The following is a 20093-nucleotide window of genomic DNA, read 5'->3' on the forward strand; positions in this document are numbered from 1 at the left end:
TTTGGATGAGGTATTCAATGAGCCCTCATCGGTATAAAAATAACATGCTCAAGGGTTCAACAATCGATGAAATCAACAGGACATTGATTGAGGTATGATAACAGATGCGGGAAGCAAGGACAATGTGATGTTTCGGCCTTGAACCCTTCATCAGAGCAAAAAAAGATATGTGCAAAAAATGTAACATTTTCTTTTTAATTTCCAATCACCGTTGCTCCGATGAAGAGTAACGCCCGGAACGACAGCTTCTCCTTGCGGCCTACAATGGTTAGCATACCTCAATCAATGTCTTGTTAATTCCATCAATTGTTCTACCTGACTGAAAATATCATACCCCAGAAAGACTAGTTCTTCATCTATCTATAATTCCACTAATCTCTGTGTGTATGTTTGTTTGTACGTTTGTTTGTTTGTTTGTATGTCTGTGACCGCTGTTTCTCGACAACTACCGGTCCGATATACTTGAAACTTGCCAGGTATATTGCTGGGGACCCGAGGATGTGCCTTTTCAAGGTTTCATATTAATCGGACAATTACTTACCGAGCTATGTCCAAAAAACGATTCAACCAATCAGAGAGCAGCGAGCTATCGCGTGTGCCGAACGTGGCGGACACACTCTGCCTCGGATGGCACATTTGAGAGCGTATTCATTTATTTCACGTTTGCAAACTATGTTGCCGTTAAACTATGTTTTAAAACTAATAAAAACTAATTTGCGATTCATCGTAACTGCGATATACGACCTTCCGGACAGTGAGGACTGCACTTCCGGCATCCAATCACAGAACGCGTTATTGCGTAGGCGTGGCCGATGTGAGAGCGAGCTGATGCTGAGCCCAGCGCGTGCGCCATTACGGTACGTAATTCGATTTCTTCCGGAGAAAATAATAATTTCTCGATTTCTTATGCGCATTATTTCTCCCAATTCAGTCAGAGCGAAGGGCGGAAGCGAAGAGCGTTGTTTTTTTTGTTTACGGGCGTACGGGCGGGGTAGAGCGTACGGGTAGCGTTTTTTTTTTTTTTTGGCACATTTGAGAGCGTATTCATTTATTTCACGTTGGCAAACTATGTTGCCGCTATGTTGGCGTTAAACTATGTTTTAAAACTAATTTGCGATTCTTTCGCTTTCCTGCGCATTTGTGCACGCTATGGCGATTTCTTTACCAAACTCCGCTAGCCGTTATCTTTGGACCAAACCATTTCATGTAAATAGAGGGGGGGGGGGATTGTCACCGTACTCGCAAGCCGTTAGCTTTGGACCAAACCATTGCATGTAAATAGAGGGGGGGGGGATATACTTTTAGATATATATATAGTACGGGCATGCCCTAGTTCTGATAAAGGGTTCATCTGCTTGGTCCTCTGATCCTGATGATTGGACCCCAGCTTCCAATGTCACATGAGGTGTTAATTTCACTTTCATGTACTAATCTCTGCCTCTACATTGATATCTCTTAATTAAATTGTCTATCTGGGATATATGTATAAGTTTCTCAGAAAGTCTCAGGGGCTAAAGGAAAGGGCCATTTACCTGTCAATGCAATCACAGCTGGCCCAACAAAGTTATTTAATACCAGGGTGAGTCAGTATGAGAACTTGAAGAATCCCTGAAAAATGTTCTCATTGAGTCTAGCAGCAGTGGAAAATATTGTTGCGGAGTCATCCGCCAGGTCACGAGTGTCTTCTCTTGGATCCAGCGGACGAGTGCTAAGCAACCACAGACACGGTCTGAAACAACTAATTCTGGTAGGGTCCCTACATCCAAATCCTGTGTTACCTCCCCAGTGAATTAGTTACCCCAGATAAAGCCTGTGCTCTCAACATTTCCACTACCTATTGTTCTAAGATGGCCGAGCGATTTTCCATCAGCAGAAACGTTGGCTACCGTCTGCTGTAGTGAATCAGTGGGGTGAACTCCCATCTACTTATTTCATACTACATCTAACCAATGGAGAAATAGACAATCATGTAGATTGGAAATAACATGTCTTTGTTGAATCATGCATGTATTTACAGATATATGCAGTATCACATGAGAAAGATCTTAGACCTTATGCATGCAAGCCCGTTGGACAGTCAACCTTATCACTAAACAAGACACAGGTGCCTCGTACGTCCAAAGAAATTGGATAAAAAAGGTCGACAGAAAGAGCGAAGAGAAGTCGGTGGGGTATGTTTTCAACCCTTTACTCTCAACACCGGACTCTGCACCCAGCACCGACTGATTGACCTTCTTTCTAGCACTGCCTGACTCTCTCCAAGCACCACAAACTGTTCCATCAGGGTCTCTATTACCCTTCATACTGTCTCCAACTATGCCCCCTCCTTGGAATCCAGCCATGCTGACTTTCTGGCGCACGGTGATCCAGTGGTGTTAGTTCGTCCCCAGAATTAGGGGTGAGGCCGTTGGAACCTTCAGTGGCGCAGTGTGGAGGACGCTTGTAGTGTTGAAATAGCGCAGTGTGGGGGGCGCTTGTAGTGTTGAAATGGTGCAGTGTGAAGGACGCTTGTAGTGTTGAAATGGCAAAGTGTGGAGGACGCTTGTAGTGTTGAAATGGCAAAGTGTAGAGGACGCTTGTAGTGTTGAAATGCCGCAGTGTTGAGGGTGAAATGGCACAGTATGACGGATGCTTGTATATCTTGAAATGGCTCAGTGTGGAGGACGCTCGTCGTGTTGAAATGGCGGTGTGAAGGACGCTTGTAGTGTTCAAATGGCTCAGTGTGGAGGACGCTTGTAGTGTTGAAATGGCGCAGTGTGGAGGACGCTTGTAGTGTTAAAATGGTGCAGTGTGAAGGACGCTTGTAGTGTTGAAATGGCACAGTATGAAGGATGCTTGTAGTGTTGAAATGGCTCAGTGTGAAGGACGCTTGCAGTGTTGAAATGACGCAGTGTGGAGGGTGAAATAGCACAGTATGACGGACGTTTGTAGTGTTGAAATGGCTCAGTGTGGAGGACGCTTGTCATGTTGAAATGGCGCAGTGTGAAGGACGCTTGTAGTGTTGAAATGGTGCAGTGTGAAGGACGCTTGTAGTGTTGAAATGCCGCAGTGTGAAGGATGCTTGTAGTGTTGAAATGGTGCAGTGGGGAGGACACTTGTAGTGTTGAAATGGCACAGTGTGGAGGGTGGAATGGCACAGTATGACGGACGCTTGTCATGTTGAAATGGCGCAGTGTGAAGGACGCTTGTAGTGTTTAAATGGTGCAGTGTGAAGGACGCTTGTCCTGTTGAAATGGCGCAGTGTGAAGGACGCTTGTGGTGTTGAAATGGCGCAGTGTGAAGGACGCTTGTAGTGTTGAAATGGTGCAGTGTGGAGGACGCTTGTAGTGTTGAAATGGCGCAATGTGGAGGATGCTTGTAGTATTGAAATGGCTCAGTGTGGAGGACGCTTGTAGTGTTGAAATGGCGCAGTGTGGAGGACGCTTGTTGTGTTGAAATGGCGCAGTGTGGAGGATGCTTGTAGTGTTTAAATGGCACAGTGTGGAGGATGCTTGTAGTGTTTAAATGGTGCAATGTGGAAGACTCTTGTAGTGTTGAAATGGTGCAGTGTGGAGGACGCTTGTATTGTTGAAATGGTGCAATGTGGAGGACGCTTGTGTTTAAATGGCGCAGTGTGGACGCTTGTAGTGTTGAAATGGTGCAGTGTGGAGGACGCTTGTAGTGTTGAAATCACGATTATTCATGCGAAACACTGTTGAAATGAAGTGGTTTGGAAGTGAAGCGTGAGAATGGGTGTTTGAGAATGAGGAATGAGAATGTGTGTTTGTAAAGCGGTATTAGGATGTGTGTTTAATCATGCGGTATGAGAATGAGGTTTGAGTACGGAACCGTGAATGATGAAGAAGAGGGATTGAGTAATAGTAGGGGCCCTTAATCCTCAAATACAGCTCGATTGTGCACTTTTATCTAAATGTTCGAGGTTTTGGGTGGAGTTGCCTTAGGTCATAACATTTCTAATTTCACTTGGAGACAAGCTCAGTTCTCACCAATATCCAAGATGGCATGATAACTCCTGATAACTCATGTTATCTGGTTATTTTCTGGCCGATTTTGAATTTCTTGATATCGTCATAATGAGTTATGAATATTCCCGATCAATTAAAAGAGGTTTCAAGGTCACCCAAGGTCAAGGTCATGGCCATTTTAATCGATTTTTTTTTCAACAATTGCCGTGTTCTGTTAATCGCTGACTTCTCTGTTTGCTCTTAATTTTGTCAAAAAAGTGCTCAGAAAGTTGCAGATACACCTTCTAAAGATTTTAGAAAAAGGTTGGTGACGTATCTTGTATTTTAGGGTTATGGTGAACCCAAATGCGATGACATACCAATGTGATGAAGGGCCAGGGGAAACACAGGAATGACCATATCTTGGCTAATTTTTGCCCGATTTTGATGATTTTGGTATCGTTCTGATATGTAATAAACATTCAAAATTGATTGAAAGGGGTTTCAAGGTCATTTAACGTCAAAGTGACTGATACGGTCATGGCCATTTTCATCAGTTGTTTTCAACAATTACTGTATTCAATCACGTCCAAATGTATATCTAGGAGACATGTTAACCCAAAATCATGATGCAAAGATCCCATGGAAGTTCTCTGGGGTCACAGGAAAAATTATCCAAAGCCACAAGCTGCAACTATGCATAATAAGCCTACATTATGCGAGAGTGAGCCCTGGAAGTCTACTGAATAGTAGTTGCCCATTGCACATGATGAAGAGCAGCGTTTCATGGTTGTGCAAGGACATAGTGGTTACTTTACGTCCACACACACACTGGATAACCAATTCAATCACGGACACAAGGCCGTGCATCGGATCGGCGGAGTTGACAGTTTGCTGAAGACGCCTCACAATGTCAGGTGAGTTTTTCCATTTATCAATGATTTGTGCTTACCTGTGTCTACATTCTTCCATGATCCATATGCATAGAGTGCTCGGCAAGTGCATACGATAATGACATTTGTTTCATGACTTGGAAATGTATTTGTGATTGTAATTTGTGATAAGGTAAATACCAACCTTGGATTTGGTCGTCATCCTGGATAGGGTGACAATTGAGTTTGTCTCCCGACAGAATTTGAAATCATATCACCGAAGGTGACTCCAGCCAAAACTTCAAAACTTTAGATAAAAGTGGACAATTTTTTTGATTAAGGGCCCCAGTACAAGGAGAGGTGAATGTGTGTTCATGAGTGAGGTTTGTATACAGAGTTCGGGAATGAGGTTTCAGAATGAGGGTCTGAGTACAGAGTTGGGGCGTGAGCATTTGAAAATGCGGAAGAGAACAAAGTTTTGGGGAGTGAGCATTTCAGAATGAGAAAGAGCACAAAGGGGATAGCTCTAACTACATTCACAACGCATCTTCCCCCTTCCACTAAAACTAGGGTGAGGGGTATTTTAGCTGAACACAGTTGCTATGGAGATAACTCTGCAAGGGATCCCTCATGTGTTGAATGTAACTCCCCAGGGTCTTCTCAAACCGCAATAATGTTGCATGTTTTGCAATTTTTTCACAAATTATCATCTTCAAACCTTGATTAATTAAAAAGTAAATGTCTGCCCGATGTTCAAACTCCTCCGACTTTTTTTAAATAGTGCTTTTCCTGTGAATTGCTATTTAATGAGCTGGTCAAGAAAGATATCATTGTAGGTTTATGCTATGCTCAGCAAATCGATCACGAACCAGTTTGGCACATTATTTCATCATTCTGTCATCCTGTCAAAGGGGCAGACATCACTGAGAAAAGCAGGTAATACACAAAGGTGATTTATCCATGCGAAGCCCCAGTGATTATTTGTGAGTGAATAATACATTCGATTGTCAAGTTCACCATATAAAATTGAACTAAAAATGGACAAGATGCCACCTTTTTGAGGGTTGAGAAGTGGACAAGTCTACCAAAGCATTAGACTCGAGAGTCTGAACATGCACAATTAATCCCTTGTGGACATTATGACAAACACAAATGTAATGTCGACGCCTTTCAGTTATTTGAGGGGAAATTTGTTTCCTGAAGTACAGAATTTCCATTTCAGTTCCGATTATGGGGTGGCATTTGCACAATATAAGCTATTCGTTGGCAAACCTCATGCAACAAACACTCACGTGAGGTGAACCAGAGATACCTTTTGGGGAAAGGCCTGACGACCATAACAAATAACCCAAGATTCACATATTATATCACCTTGGTAGTATGTAGCCAGTTTAATTATGCTCATATATTTATTAGATTTAATGTATTCTTCAAAAGAGCATATTGGTCCACATTCTCCATTGCTCCACAATCCAATATGCATTATTGACATGTTTTCAAAAAAGGCAAGAGTCTTGCACATCTCATGTTTGAAAATTCATTACTCATTACTCTGCCTGACTTGACAGAATTGCACAGAGGAAGCGACAGAATTGCACAGAGGTAGCGACAGAATTGCACAGAGGTAGCGACAGAATTGCACAGAGGTAGCGACAGAATTGCACAGAGGTAGCGACAGAATTGCACAGAGGTAGCGACAGAATTGCACAGAGGTAGCGACAGAATTGCACAGAGGTAGCGACAGAATTGCACAGAGGTAGCGACAGAATTGCACAGAGGTAGCGACAGAATTGCACAGAGGTAGCGACATAATTGCACATAGGTAGCGACATAATTGCACATAGGTAGCGACATAATTGCACATAGGTAGCGACATAATTGCACAGAGGTAGCAACATAATTGCACCAGGTGTGGCATGGGGGAAAACCAGGTGTGGCATGAGGGAAGCTGAGAGGGGGTGTGACAGGATTGCACAAAGGTAGCGACAGAATTGCACAGAGGTAGCGACAGAATTGCACAGAGGTAGCGACAGGATTGCACAGAGGTAGCGACAGGATTGCACAGAGGTAGCGACAGGATTGCACAGAGGTAGCGACAGGATTGCACAGAGGTAGCGACAGGATTGCACAGAGGTAGCGACAGGATTGCACAGAGGTAGCGACAGGATTGCACAGAGGTAGCGACAGGATTGCACAGAGGTAGCGACAGGATTGCACAGAGGTAGCGACAGGATTGCACAGAGGTAGCGACAGGATTGCACAGAGGTAGCGACAGGATTGCACAGAGGTAGCGACAGGATTGCACAGAGGTAGCGACAGGATTGCACAGAGGTAGCGACAGGATTGCACAGAGGTAGCGACAGGATTGCACAGAGGTAGCGACAGGATTGCACAGAGGTAGCGACAGGATTGCACAGAGGTAGCGACAGGATTGCACAGAGGTAGCGACAGGATTGCACAGAGGTAGCGACAGGATTGCACAGAGGTAGCGACAGGATTGCACAGAGGTAGCGACAGGATTGCACAGAGGTAGCGACAGGATTGCACAGAGGTAGCGACAGGATTGCACAGAGGTAGCGACAGGATTGCACAGAGGTAGCGACAGGATTGCACAGAGGTAGCGACAGGATTGCACAGAGGTAGCGACAGGATTGCACAGAGGTAGCGACAGGATTGCACAGAGGTAGCGACAGGATTGCAGAGAGGTAGCGACAGGATTGCACAGAGGTAGCGACAGGATTGCACAGAGGTAGCGACAGGATTGCACAGAGGTAGCGACAGGATTGCACAGAGGTAGCGACAGGATTGCACACAGGGAGCGACAGGATTGCACAGAGGTAGCGACAGGATTGCACAGAGGAAGCGACAGGATTGCACAGAGGAAGCGACAGGATTGCACAGAGGTAGCGACAGGATTGCACAGAGGTAGCGACAGGATTGCACAGAGGTAGCGACAGGATTGCACAGAGGTAGCGACAGGATTGCACAGAGGTAGCGACAGGATTGCACAGAGGTAGCGACAGGATTGCACAGAGGTAGCGACAGGATTGCACAGAGGTAGCGACAGGATTGCACAGAGGTAGCGACAGGATTGCACAGAGGTAGCGACAGGATTGCACAGAGGTAGCGACAGGATCGCACAGAGGTAGCGACAGGATCGCACAGAGGTAGCGACAGGATCGCACAGAGGTAGCGACAGGATCGCACAGAGGTAGCGACAGGATCGCACAGAGGTAGCGACAGGATCGCACAGAGGTAGCGACAGGATCGCACAGAGGTAGCGACAGGATCGCACAGAGGTAGCGACAGGATCGCACAGAGGTAGCGACAGGATCGCACAGAGGTAGCGACAGGATCGCACAGAGGTAGCGACAGGATCGCACAGAGGTAGCGACAGGATCGCACAGAGGTAGCGACAGGATCGCACAGAGGTAGCGACAGGATCGCACAGAGGTAGCGACAGGATCGCACAGAGGTAGCGACAGGATCGCACAGAGGTAGCGACAGGATCGCACAGAGGTAGCGACAGGATCGCACAGAGGTAGCGACAGGATCGCACAGAGGTAGCGAGAAAAAGAGAGAAAGACGGAGAAAGAGAGAAAGACGGAGAAAGAGAGAAAAACACAGAGAAAGAAAGTACAAGAGCAGCAGAGTATGTTTTGGGACACATGAGCTGATGCCATCCTGTCCAGTTGCAGAATCAAGGTTGAGGGTTGACAGAAACTTCTCCGCCTTCTCAGTTGAAGTAGACATTGTCCGGTGGCAGTTGCGTGTGACGGAATGGAGGGAAAAGGAGCGAGGGGTTGGGAACACAGGATTTTAAAGCAAAACATAATTGAGGCATTTGGCCGTTTTACGAGTGGAGTCGAATGTGTTGCCATTGAAGAGAGGGAAGGGATGGATGGGGAATATTCTTCACAGACAGACTTACCAAGATGCCACCAGGTTTTACATGTGGGCAAAAACTTTGAAAGTTAATTCTTGAGGTTGGACAGATGTTGTGTTCTGGCTGTGAATTGATGATCCGGCTCTGGGGGTGGGAGGGAGGAGGTGTGCAAGGCTGGGGCGACGTTGGGGTGTGTGGGGCCGGGGAGAAATTGAGGGTGTGTGGGGCTGGGGCGAAGTTGGGGGTGTGTGGGGCTGGGGCGAAGTTGGGGGTGGTGTGTGGGGCTGGGGAGAAATTGGGGATGTTTGGGGCTTTTTTTTTGTTTTTGTTTTTTTGTATACAAGATCTAGGCTCGTGAAAGGGCGAACATTAATCACACAGAAAGACAAACCGACACAAAAACATATAACATCGGGAGCGGTAGACAAGATGGGGAGAGCGGGGGAAGGACACAAACACAACATTTGAGAGCAGGGACCGAGAGACATGGAGACATCGAGAGATCTGAGAGAGGGCGAGGGCTTTGGGGGGTGGGGCATGGGAAGGGGGGGGGGTGGGAGAGGTATAAAACATATGGACACGGCCAGGACTTCCAGGAAAGAAGTTGGAATTTCAAACAAGGTGGATCTGGGGTGAATTAGCGGGGGTAGAAAAGATCAAGGTTTTGGATGGGGGAAGATAAGAGATGGTGGTGAACAGCTGTTTTAAAGACCTGGAGGGAGGAGTGGGATTGAAGGGAGTGAGGGAGTTTGTTCCAGAGGCGGGAGAAAAGAGGAATGAAAGAGTGAAGGTGAGCAGAGAGCCGAGATTTCGGCAGTTTAACCATCAGAGGGTTGCTGGCAGATCTTGTGCGACCTGTAGGAATATTTGGGGGACAGAGCACAGAGAGAGCTGGGGGTGCAAGGCTGGAGAGGAGTCGGTAGAAGACAGAAAGACCACCTACCTGCCTGCGGTGAGTGAGTGAAAGGCCCTCAGAGATAGCTTCATCGCGGGAGATTCCAATAATTCTGAAAGCTTTGGTTTCAACAGCGTGAAGCCGAGCTAGGAGTGAGGCAGGAGCACCGGCCCATAGGGGAGAACAGTATTCCATTGAGCTGCGGATGAAAGCCTTGTATGTGGTGAGGAGCTCAGGTGTGCCGAGGAAGGACTTCGCACGACGGAGGATGCCCAGTCGGCGACTGGCTTTGGAGGCCAGCCTGGAAATGTGGTTTTCCCAAGAAAGATCATGGCAGATAGTGAGACCCAAAAGCTTGAGTGACAGAACTTCTTGGAGAGGATTGTTGAGAAAGTAGATGGGAGGGTTGTCCAGTCGATCTTTTCGGAGAGACATCGTAAGAGTGTGAGATTTGCCAGGATTGAAAGACATGTTCCACTTGTTTGACCAGTCTGTGATTTTGTCCAGGTCTTCAGAGAGTGAGGAGGCTGCAGACTGCCGATCTGAGGGAAGAGGAATGGAGCGGCAGAGAGTCGTCATCAGCAAAGAGATACAGAGGATTTTCAAGAGAGTCAGAGAGATCATTGATGAAGACCAGAAAAAGCACAGGGCCCAGAACACTGCCTTGGGGAACTCCAGCCTGAACAGGAAGAGGAGATGAGAGAACCCCATTCAGGGCCACACGTTGACGACGACTAGAGAGGAAGTCAGCCAGCCATGCGTGGAGATTTCCATGGATACCAAAGGAGGAGAGTTTGGTGAGCAGAGCGGGGTGCCAGACCGTATCAAAGGCACGTGATATGTCGAGGGAGACGGCTCTAATTTCCTGTTTGGCATTGGGGACCTCCATCCATTGTTGAGACAGCAGAAGCAGCATGTCCAGAGTAGAGTGACCTGGTCTGAAAGCAAATTGATGCTCAGAGATCAAGCCATTGGAGAAGAGGAAAGATTTCATATCCAAAGCAATGATGGATTCCATGACTTTGCTGATAATTGGGAGAAGGCTGATTGGTCTGTAGTTGCTAGGATCTGTTTTTGCACCTTTTTTGTGCAAAGCGGTGATGTTGGCTGATTTCCAAGCAGATGGCAGTTGACCTTGAGCAAAAGAGAGGGTGAAGAGAACAGAGAGAGGGTGAGATAGAGCGGCAGAGCAGGATTTTAGGACCCGTGGGCTGATGCCGTCGGGTCCAGTTGCAGAATCAGAGTCGAGGGTTGACAGAAACTTTTCCACCTTGTCAGGAGGAAAGGACACGGAGTCCAGAAGCAGCTGGGTACGACTGGGTATGGTGGGTACAGAGAGGGATGGGTTTGTGACACAAGATTTAGAGGCAAACACAGAGTTGAGGCATTCAGCTTTTTCACGTGCGGAGTCAGCTGTGTAGCCATTTGAGGTAAGGGAGGGGATGGAGGGGGAACAAACACCAGAAACGGATTTGACCAGACGCCACCAGGATTTGGAAGAGGGAGACAGATAAGAGAGTTCGGTCTTGAGAACGGAGAGATATTGTTTCCTGGCTCTCCTGAGGGTGGACACACACTTGTTTCGGGCTTTGTGAAAGGAAATGAGATTTCCTTCCGTTGGATTTGCTTTCCAGGAGACGAAGGCAAGTTGTTTCTGGGCAACAGCCTCACCACAAGATTCCGTGTACCATGGACGGGAGGAAGGGTATGACAACTGAAGACGAGATGGGGTAAATCTGTGCATGAGGGAGAGCAATTTACTTTGGAAGAATTCCCAGGATGAGTTGATGTCAGAGGTGGTAGAGATGGGAGACCAGTCCAGATGATTAATGGCTGCTTGAAGACCGTGCCAGTTGGCCTGAGTGAAATGCCAGACTCGTCGATGCTGAGCAGGCTCCCTGAGAATGGTCAGAGAGATGTCCACTTTAACAAGGACATGATCAGATGATCCGATTGGCGCAGAAGAAGAGCAGCAGAAATTTTCAGGGAAGTTATTCATAACCAAGTCCAGAAGAGAAGATGCTCCGTTGACTGAGATCCAGGTCGGGAAATTGACAGATTGTGTCAGTCCCAGTGAGTCGCAGAAGTCCTTTGCTGAGGAGCCATGGCTGGTGAGGGAGGTACCCACACCCAGCCACCTGGCATGATGACAGTTGAAATCACCACATATGAGGAAGAGAGAGTTGGGATGAGTAGATAGAAGTTGGTCCATATTATCAGACAGTGAGATGTAGATGGAGTCATCACTGTTTGGTGGACCGTACAACATAGACAGGTCCATGCCAGGCAGAAATGGCGCCGTTTTCCAGTCAAGGTTTTCTCAGTGGATTTATATACTTTTGATCATACTCTGTCGAATAAGCTTGTGGGCCACCCTGAAATTTGCCTCAAATCCAAGATGGCCACCAGAATAGCTAAAATAGTATTTCTGAGAGTTGCTTTTACCCATAGATGATTTTTTTTCAACTGATTGTGGCCTATTATGATAAAGAAAGATAACTCAGTCATAACTCAGCCATAAAAATTAACAATCGGTACTTTATTAACAAAATGGCCGCCGGGCAACTTCCGTATTACGGAAACTGCTATAACTTCAGTTCCGAGTGTGATATGATTATAATTTTGGTGTCCAGTCATATGTTTTTGGGGTCAAGGAATCCATATTTGTACTTTTTATTTCAGTGAAATCATTGGTTCATAAAGAAATCTAAGATGGCTGCCAATACTGGCCACCGATGTGGCAGATTCAGTCATGTCTTGTGCTCCATAATATATATTACAATACATTTTGATTCAATTTCTTGGTTTCCAAAGTCTGGTTATCCATTTAGTTGGTTTATCATGACACTAGCTCAATAGATCATCCCCTAAATCATGGATGAACAATAAATCCAAGATGGCTGCCGCTGAACGGCTCCTAGTCAGTTTTGCTTCGTCTACCAAACTACACAGGTTTATAAAATGTATCTGAATTCCCATTCAATATGATCCCCGGCTTTGGTTATGCTTTGGGAAAAATATGTTGTTCAAAAGGCACATAATCCTCAGTTACTAAGATCAAGATCAAGATCACTCTCTTCACTCTGAAAGTCTGAATAAAGTCCACAGGTATCCGAAGAAAGTTGTTCCATGGTGCTCTCCGAATTTTCCCCATCTCCTTGGTACTCTTCATCAACTTCAGATTCTTCTGCTCTTTCTTCTGCCCCACCGATACCTATAAAAAATGTGAATGGATATAGTCGGGATTCAAAACAGTAAATCATATAAAAATAACAAAATTACGATTGCATTTTGGACTTATCTACCTTGCTTTTCTCTTTCTCTACAGTGAACTTCACTGTCTTGTACATGTTTTCTGCTTGTATTCCTGTGTCTCTTCTTCCTTGAAGGCTGGCTTCTCTCTTCTACTGCATCTTCTAAATCTGCATCATACTCCGCGAGACCTGTAAGTGGAAGGTTACACATATTTAATCTGGATGAATGCACTGCCAGTGGGAATACATTGGAGGAACTTTATGACAGGAACGAAAAGCAATGATCAAAGTAATGATATATTTTTAGTATACTTACTTTGAATTTGTCTTTTCTTGCTCTTTTTCTTGGAGAGGCTTGGAGGGAGTTGCGGGCAGGTAAACCATATTGGCCTGATACCATCATCTGTATTTTCCCATCCTCTGTCAGTGATAGAAGGATACTCAATGTTTTGCTTGAGACACTGGTACCACACCCATGCCTGAAGGTCACTCCTCTTGAGGTGTTCATTGGTGCTACTCTCGTCTGGAAGGATGCTGGAACTAGATTTCACCTTTTGAGTGTTGTACGTTCGGATCCTTGTTTCAACAAAGCTTTCTTGTTCACTTCCAGAATACATGCAGGTTCTGAAGAAGCATTTAGCACTGGTAGCATCTTGAAAAGATTGATTTGATCTGCCCAGCTGAGAGAGTAGATGGGATTTCTCTTGTTTCAACATCTTCTTCAATGGCTTGATTTTGGATTTTTCTTGACCTTCTCCATGCCCGTTTTGATCTTGAGATTCACAATCCTGTCAAAAATGTTCATTCTGCCTTCTCCAGTAGCCTTGAGTCTAAGGTTAACAAAGTCTTGGAATTGTTTCTCTCCTGCTTCGGTTGATGACAACAATCCACTGACAATACCTTGGTTAATTTCCACTCCAGTTTTCATGTGACGCGCAGAACCAATCAGAAAAGGGTCAAAGTACTTATCCAATTGGATGACTAGGTTGCGAACCATGTTGTCATGCTGCCTCCGTGCCCCTATTGTTGTTTCCTTGTGAGTTGAAGAGGTCAGGATATGCAACCTTTCCTTCAATCTTCCTCTGAGCTTTGCCATTAAGTGACTCGTTTTTATGAACGCATCTGTTGTCTGCTTGCTGGTACTGTAACCGCCTTGCATTGGACCACCCCGGACTTTAACCTCTCTGTTGATTGTGGTCTCAGTGATCAAGTCCCCATGGATCGTAGAAAAGGGCTCGCCAGTCATCGACCCTCCGAATCCATTTTGCAACAGATCCAGGCATCCAGGCATCCATGATGCCTCCGAATCCAGGCATCTTTGTGATTCACCTTCAGATTTTGGAGATTGACGTGTTGGAATGTCAGGTACCTAGCATAGTTGATGTGCCCGAAAGCAAAGCACTTTGGAAGAAGCGTTCTCTCTGCTGCCAGGTGTGTCGATGTGTCGACATGTGTCGATGTGTCGATTCCCAAACAAGTGGAAGTCGATGGCGTCACCAAATTTCTCAGTCAGTCGTTTTTTCAACATGCAGGTTTTTGAAATCGGAGGGTCCTCAAGTTCATTGTCTTCACTGATCTCCTTTATGTCCTCAATCAATTCTCTCAGGAAATACGCCTTTTGATCCTTGACTACCATGCGGTGAAACAGTTTGAAAAAGCTGTCCATAACCTCGGTAGCTAATCTATCCTTCTCTGCTGCATCCGCTGACAGCAACTTTCTATCATATGCATAGGTAAAATTGTCATAACAACTTTTATGATAGTACACATCAACTGCAAACATGTCATATGATGCTCCACTCAGAATAACATCGAGTCGCTTCGCTGCATCATGGAACTTATCTCCTTCATCTTTGATTTTCATGTCCTTTGAACGTTCTACTTTACTGACAGCATTCTTCTCGGAGCATCTACCAAGACCACCACTATTGTACGGTTTACTGTCATCTTTCGTATCCACGTTGCACACGAAACAGATTTGCTTTTTCTCAAGTGACCCCCTGCGTATCCTATACGCGGGAGCAGCAACTGGTTCATTCGACTCATGAATATTCTCTGAACTGGAAACGGGAAGTTTGCGAGACTGGGCTTCCTTTCGGGCAATTCTGTTCCGAAATGTGATTCTACAGTTCTCATGAATCTTGACATCATGGCCTGCACTAGATAGTCTCACAGCGGCTGATTGAAATTCAGCATATGGTGCCTGAGTACACAGACTCTTGTCAACTTTAACCCATCTTCCCGCTAATTCTTGAATAGACTGCAATCCCTCCTCAGTCATATTATAAGCTGACTCAACGTCCTTAATAGTTTCATTACAGAGGCAGCACAACGGTTTGTCGCCCCTTGCTAAACTCAAAATCGGCGTGGATGCCATTGTGCAACCCTTTTCTCCTGTGCCAAAAATGTTTTGTCTTTATGTAGTAATTTTATGAGGATTCACTGTATCTGCTAAGCCAGGATTCATGGAATCATTTCTTTGCGTCCGCATTCATGGAATCATTTCTTTGCATCCGGATTCAAGGAATCTGAAATGGAAACCAAGAAATTGAATCAAAATGTATTGTAATATATATTTCACTGAAATAAAAAGTACAAATATGGATTCCTTGACCCCAAAAACATATGACTGGACACCAAAATTATAATCATATCACACTCGGAACTGAAGTTATAGCAGTTTCCGTAATACGGAAGTTGCCCGGCGGCCATTTTGTTAATAAAGTACCGATTGTTAATTTTTATGGCTGAGTTATGACTGAGTTATCTTTCTTTATCATAATAGGCCACAATCAGTTGAAAAAAAATCATCTATGGGTAAAAGCAACTCTCAGAAATACTATTTTAGCTATTCTGGTGGCCATCTTGGATTTGAGGCAAATTTCAGGGTGGCCCACAAGCTTATTCGACAGAGTATGATCAAAAGTATATAAATCCACTGAGAAAACCTTGACTGGAAAACGGCGCCATTTCTGCCTGGCATGGACCTGTCTAACACACATATGAACAAGAGGTGGGAGCGAAGGGGAAGCCGTAGCCAGAGGTATTCCTGGGGGTGAGGTGGAGAGAGTACAGTGCAGGGCGAGTGAGGAAGAGAGTTTTTGATAAAGATAGCAACCCCACCTCCAGGACGAGGCTCAGGTCTATCATACCGGAGGAGGGAGTAACCCGGGAGAGATGCTAAGGAATCAGACATCAGGAAGGAGGAAAGTTTCTGTTAAGCAGATCACATCTGGTTTGACAGAAGCAACCTGGATGGAGAGATCAGTTAAGTTTGAACGAAGGCCCCGGATGTTTGAGGTCCATACCGTTAATGAAGAGGAAGGGGGAGCATCGGATACAGAACAGGGGGGAGGAGGGGCAGGGTAAGATGTGGAAGAGGTGGAAGAGGTGGAAGAGGTAGGGAGAGCTGTTGAAGGTGTGTCAGAGATTTCAGAATAGCTCGGAGAAAGGGAAGGATGGGGCGGACAAAAGGTTTGATGGTGATTGGGTGAGGCACAATGAGGTGTTATTTGAGGAGGGGGAAGAGCGAGGCAGAAGGTTGGGGGAGATGGAGGTGAGAGTTGGAAGGGGGAAGAAGCGAGGAGGATGCTTTGAGGAGGGGGAGTGAGAGGGGGGAAATTGAGAAGAAATGAGGGTGGGGAGATTTGAAGGGGAGGGGTGAGGGGGGAGTTTGGGAGGGAAGGGACAAGGGGAGGGATTTGAAAGGGATGGGATATGGGGGAGATTTGGAGGGGAGGGGTGAGGGAGGAGTCTAGGAGGGGAGGGGTGAGGGGGTAGTTTAGGAGGGAGGGGGCAAGGGGGGAGATTTTAAAGGGATGGGTGATGGGGAGGATTAGGAGGGGAGGGGAAAGGGGGAAGATTTGAAAGGGATTTGTGATGGGGAAGATTTGGAGAGGAGGGGTGATGGGGAAGATTTGGAGGGGAGGGGTTATGGGGAAGATTTGGAGGGGAGGGGTGAGATTGGATTTTAGAGAGTGTACGATTAATGGGAAACGAACATTTATTGCAAAATGAGTTTCTTGTGACCTTCGAGTCAAAAATATGTTTCAGGACGCTGGATGGAGGATGGAGTGCAGGAGAGTTTAGGGAATGTATAAAAAAGGCACTATAAGAGATGGAATTTTTTTTTGGGATGAATAGATTTGGTGAGCAAGTCGAAAGCAGCCTTTTAAAGAAGAAGAAGAAAAGGGTGTTATAATATATGACGGAATACTTAACTTGAGGGGAAAGTGTAAACATTGAAGGTTAATAACAGTGAAAACTATCGGGGGAAATGGGGGAGAAACATGTGGTCGAAGAACGAATGAACGAATAAGAATGAATAAACAAATGAGAACAAGAGAAGGGATTTTTTTTTTTTTTTTTTTTTTTGAGTTGCGATTTACACAAGGAAGTAGGCTATGGGGTGAAAAGACTGGGAAAACAGAGAACGAAAGTTATTGGATCACAAACGACGGACCGCTGAGAGAAAAACAAAGCCTCAAGGTTATACAGTGTACACTGTACAAGGCCTCAAGACACGACACGAATTAACACGATTTTCAATACAGGTATGAAAGATTTGCACCGAAAATCTTCCTCGGGACACAATATACATACATACACACCATAAAATAAATACAGTTATAACGAAAATACAAATGGGAACAATTACTTAACTTCGATTTCAAATCGCACGCGACGCGGCAAAGGCCTTGCTCGCGACGCGGCAAACAGACGATTAATTTATGAAAGATAAACCGAGGCTGGGGAGAAATTGGGGTATGGGGCTGGGGAGAAATTGGGGTATGGGGCTGGGGCGAAGTTGGGGGTTTATGGGGCTGGGGAGAAATTGTTGTATGGAGTTGGGGCAAATTTGCGAGGGTGTGTTGGTTTGGAGGAAGCTGGGAGGTTTCAGGGCAGGGCCAAAGACGGGAGGGGGTTGAGGTGGGGGTAAAATCGAGAGGGGGGCAGGACGAGGAGGAATCTGAGCAGGTTCTTGGGACACATGTGACAGGGGGGAACCTGAGGGGTGTCAGAGGTGGGGGAAGCTAAGAGGGGGTGTGACGTGGGGGAAGCTGAAGGGATGGGAGGTGGGTGAAGCTGAGAGCGGGTGTGACGTGGGGGAAACTGAGAGGGGGTGTGACGTGGGGAAGCTGAGAGGGGGTGTGATGTTGGGAAGCTGAGAGGGGGTGTGACGTGGGGGAAGCTGAGGGGATGGGAGGTGGGGGAAACTGAGAGGGGGTGTGACGTGGGGAAGCTGAGAGGGGGTGTGACGTGGGGAAGCTGAGAGAGGGTGTGACATGGGGAAGCTGAGAGGGGTTGTGATGCCAGAGAAACTGAGGGGGGTGGGAAGTGGAGGAAGTTGAGAGGAGGTAGGACATGTGGGAAGCAGATTGGGGAAAAGTACTTACATCGAGGGGTTTGACACCATGAATGGGCATGAAGGGGGAATTTATTGTCGCATGCACATCTCTGCAATAGGCTGTCTCGGCCCTCGGGATCTCCAAACTGGACATATGGCGACAGATTTTATGGATGGGGTGTTAATAAATGTCTTTCGTTGAAGGCATGGAGGAAAATGGGTAGTTACAAGAGGAGTGGGGTGAACTAAATGTTAAGGATTGAGGAGGTTGTGGGAAATTTGCGTTGTAAAAAAAGAAAAGGATGAGATTTTGAAGAAGAAGAAGAAGAAGAGGAATTGGTTGTGCGTGATTTAGTAAGGAGAGTAAGGCATTTTAAAATGCTTTTTAGAACCGTTTTTTATGTTATTAAAAGCTTTAAAAGAAAGAAACGTTTTATTCTGTGAAGATTCAGTTGGGGCATATTGACTAGGGGAAGGGATAGGGAATGAAGGAGTAACTGTGCATGGGAGATTGAGTTCACTTTTTGTGATGGTGTTGTCGTTGTTTTTTGGTCATTTTTCAGGAAGAAGAGTTTTTGCTTTTTTTTGTTGTTGTTGTTAACGAGGAGGGAAAATGGTTAGGTTGAGGGATGAGAAGCAATAAACACAAAGTCGAGAATTCAACAGAATATACGGTTTGGCAGAGAAAAATTGAATGAAAACATGACCGGCAACAGGAACGAACATGCAACAGTAAAACACAACGGTATCTGGTCTGGGAAGCTTAGCTTTGATGAACTTGAAGGAGGAACTGTCGATCCAACAGCAAAGTCCTCCACGATCTAAAGCAAAAGCAATTCCAAAGAGCAAAGTCAAGAGTCAATCAAGAGCAAAGATCCACAAGTCCAAATATCCACAAAGCAATTCCAAACTCTTCACGCTACCAAATCTAAGAATTTTTATCATTTGTATTTTTGTCAAAACTGTATTTTTATTTGACAGCGTGAGTGCCTACTTTGTGTTTCCAGTTAGATCTCGGTGTAAATCATACTTACCTGTGTATAATCGACTGTTGGTTCCTGCCGTGTTTTCCAGGCCTCGAGGCTTTGAATTGTTGTCTCCTCTCGGCGGTCGTTTGTGATCCATTTACTTTCGTTCTCTCACTGTTTTTTCCAGTCTTTTTTCACCCCATACCTCTCCGAACATCTTACCCTCTGTTTAGTCTTAATACAAAAAAAACCCCAAAAAACATCTAATTTCCGTCTCTTCCCATGTTCGTTCGTTCTTCGACCACGTGTTTTGCGCCACCCGTTTTTTTCTCTCCTTCCTTCATAACTCGATCCTCTCCAACCGACTTCTTTCCTGGAAGTCTGGAGCTGTGTCCATGTGTTTTTTTGTTTTTTTACCTCTCCCATCCCACTCCCCTTCCCACGCCTCCTCCCCCTCCCCACGCCTCCTCCCCTTCCCCCTTCCCATGCGTCCTCCCCTCCCCCGATCCCACGCCTCCTCCCCTCCCCCATCCCACGCCTCCTCCCCCTCCCCCTTCCCACGTCTCCTCCCCCTCCCCCTTCCCACGCCTCCTCGCCCTCCCCCTTCCCACGCCTCCTCCCCCTCCCCCTTCCCGCGCCTCCTCCCCCTCCCCCTTCCCACGCCTCCTCCCCCTCCCCCTTCCCACGCCTCCTCCCTCCTCCCACACCTCCTCCCCCTCCCCCTTCCCACGCCTCCTCCCCCTCCCCCTTCCCACGCCTCCTCCCCCTCCCCCTTCCCACGCCTCCTCCCCCTCCCCCTTCCCACGCCTCCTCTCCCCTCCCACACCTCCTCCCCCCCTTCCCACGCCTCCTCCCCCTCCCCCTTCCCACACCTCCTCTCCCTTCCCACGCTCCTCCCATCCCCCTTCCCACGCCTCCTCCCCCTCC

General features: G+C 46.4%; 1 long non-coding RNA gene across 1 annotated transcript; it reads right to left on the bottom strand.

The window, feature by feature from the left end:
- Positions 1-12115: 12115 nt before the first annotated feature.
- On the bottom strand, positions 12116-13304 carry LOC144888291 (uncharacterized). The gene is made up of 3 exons (XR_013620888.1): positions 13168-13304; positions 12903-13040; positions 12116-12811 (listed from the first exon to the last, which is right to left on the bottom strand). It is a non-coding gene; the product is annotated as an uncharacterized LOC144888291 (long non-coding RNA).
- Between the last annotated feature and the right edge of the window lie 6789 nt (positions 13305-20093).

The sequence above is a fragment of the Myxine glutinosa genome, chromosome 11, assembly GCF_964187855.1.
Source record: "Myxine glutinosa chromosome 11, kmMyxGlut1.1, whole genome shotgun sequence".
NCBI classification, from domain to species: Eukaryota; Metazoa; Chordata; class Myxini; order Myxiniformes; family Myxinidae; genus Myxine; species Myxine glutinosa.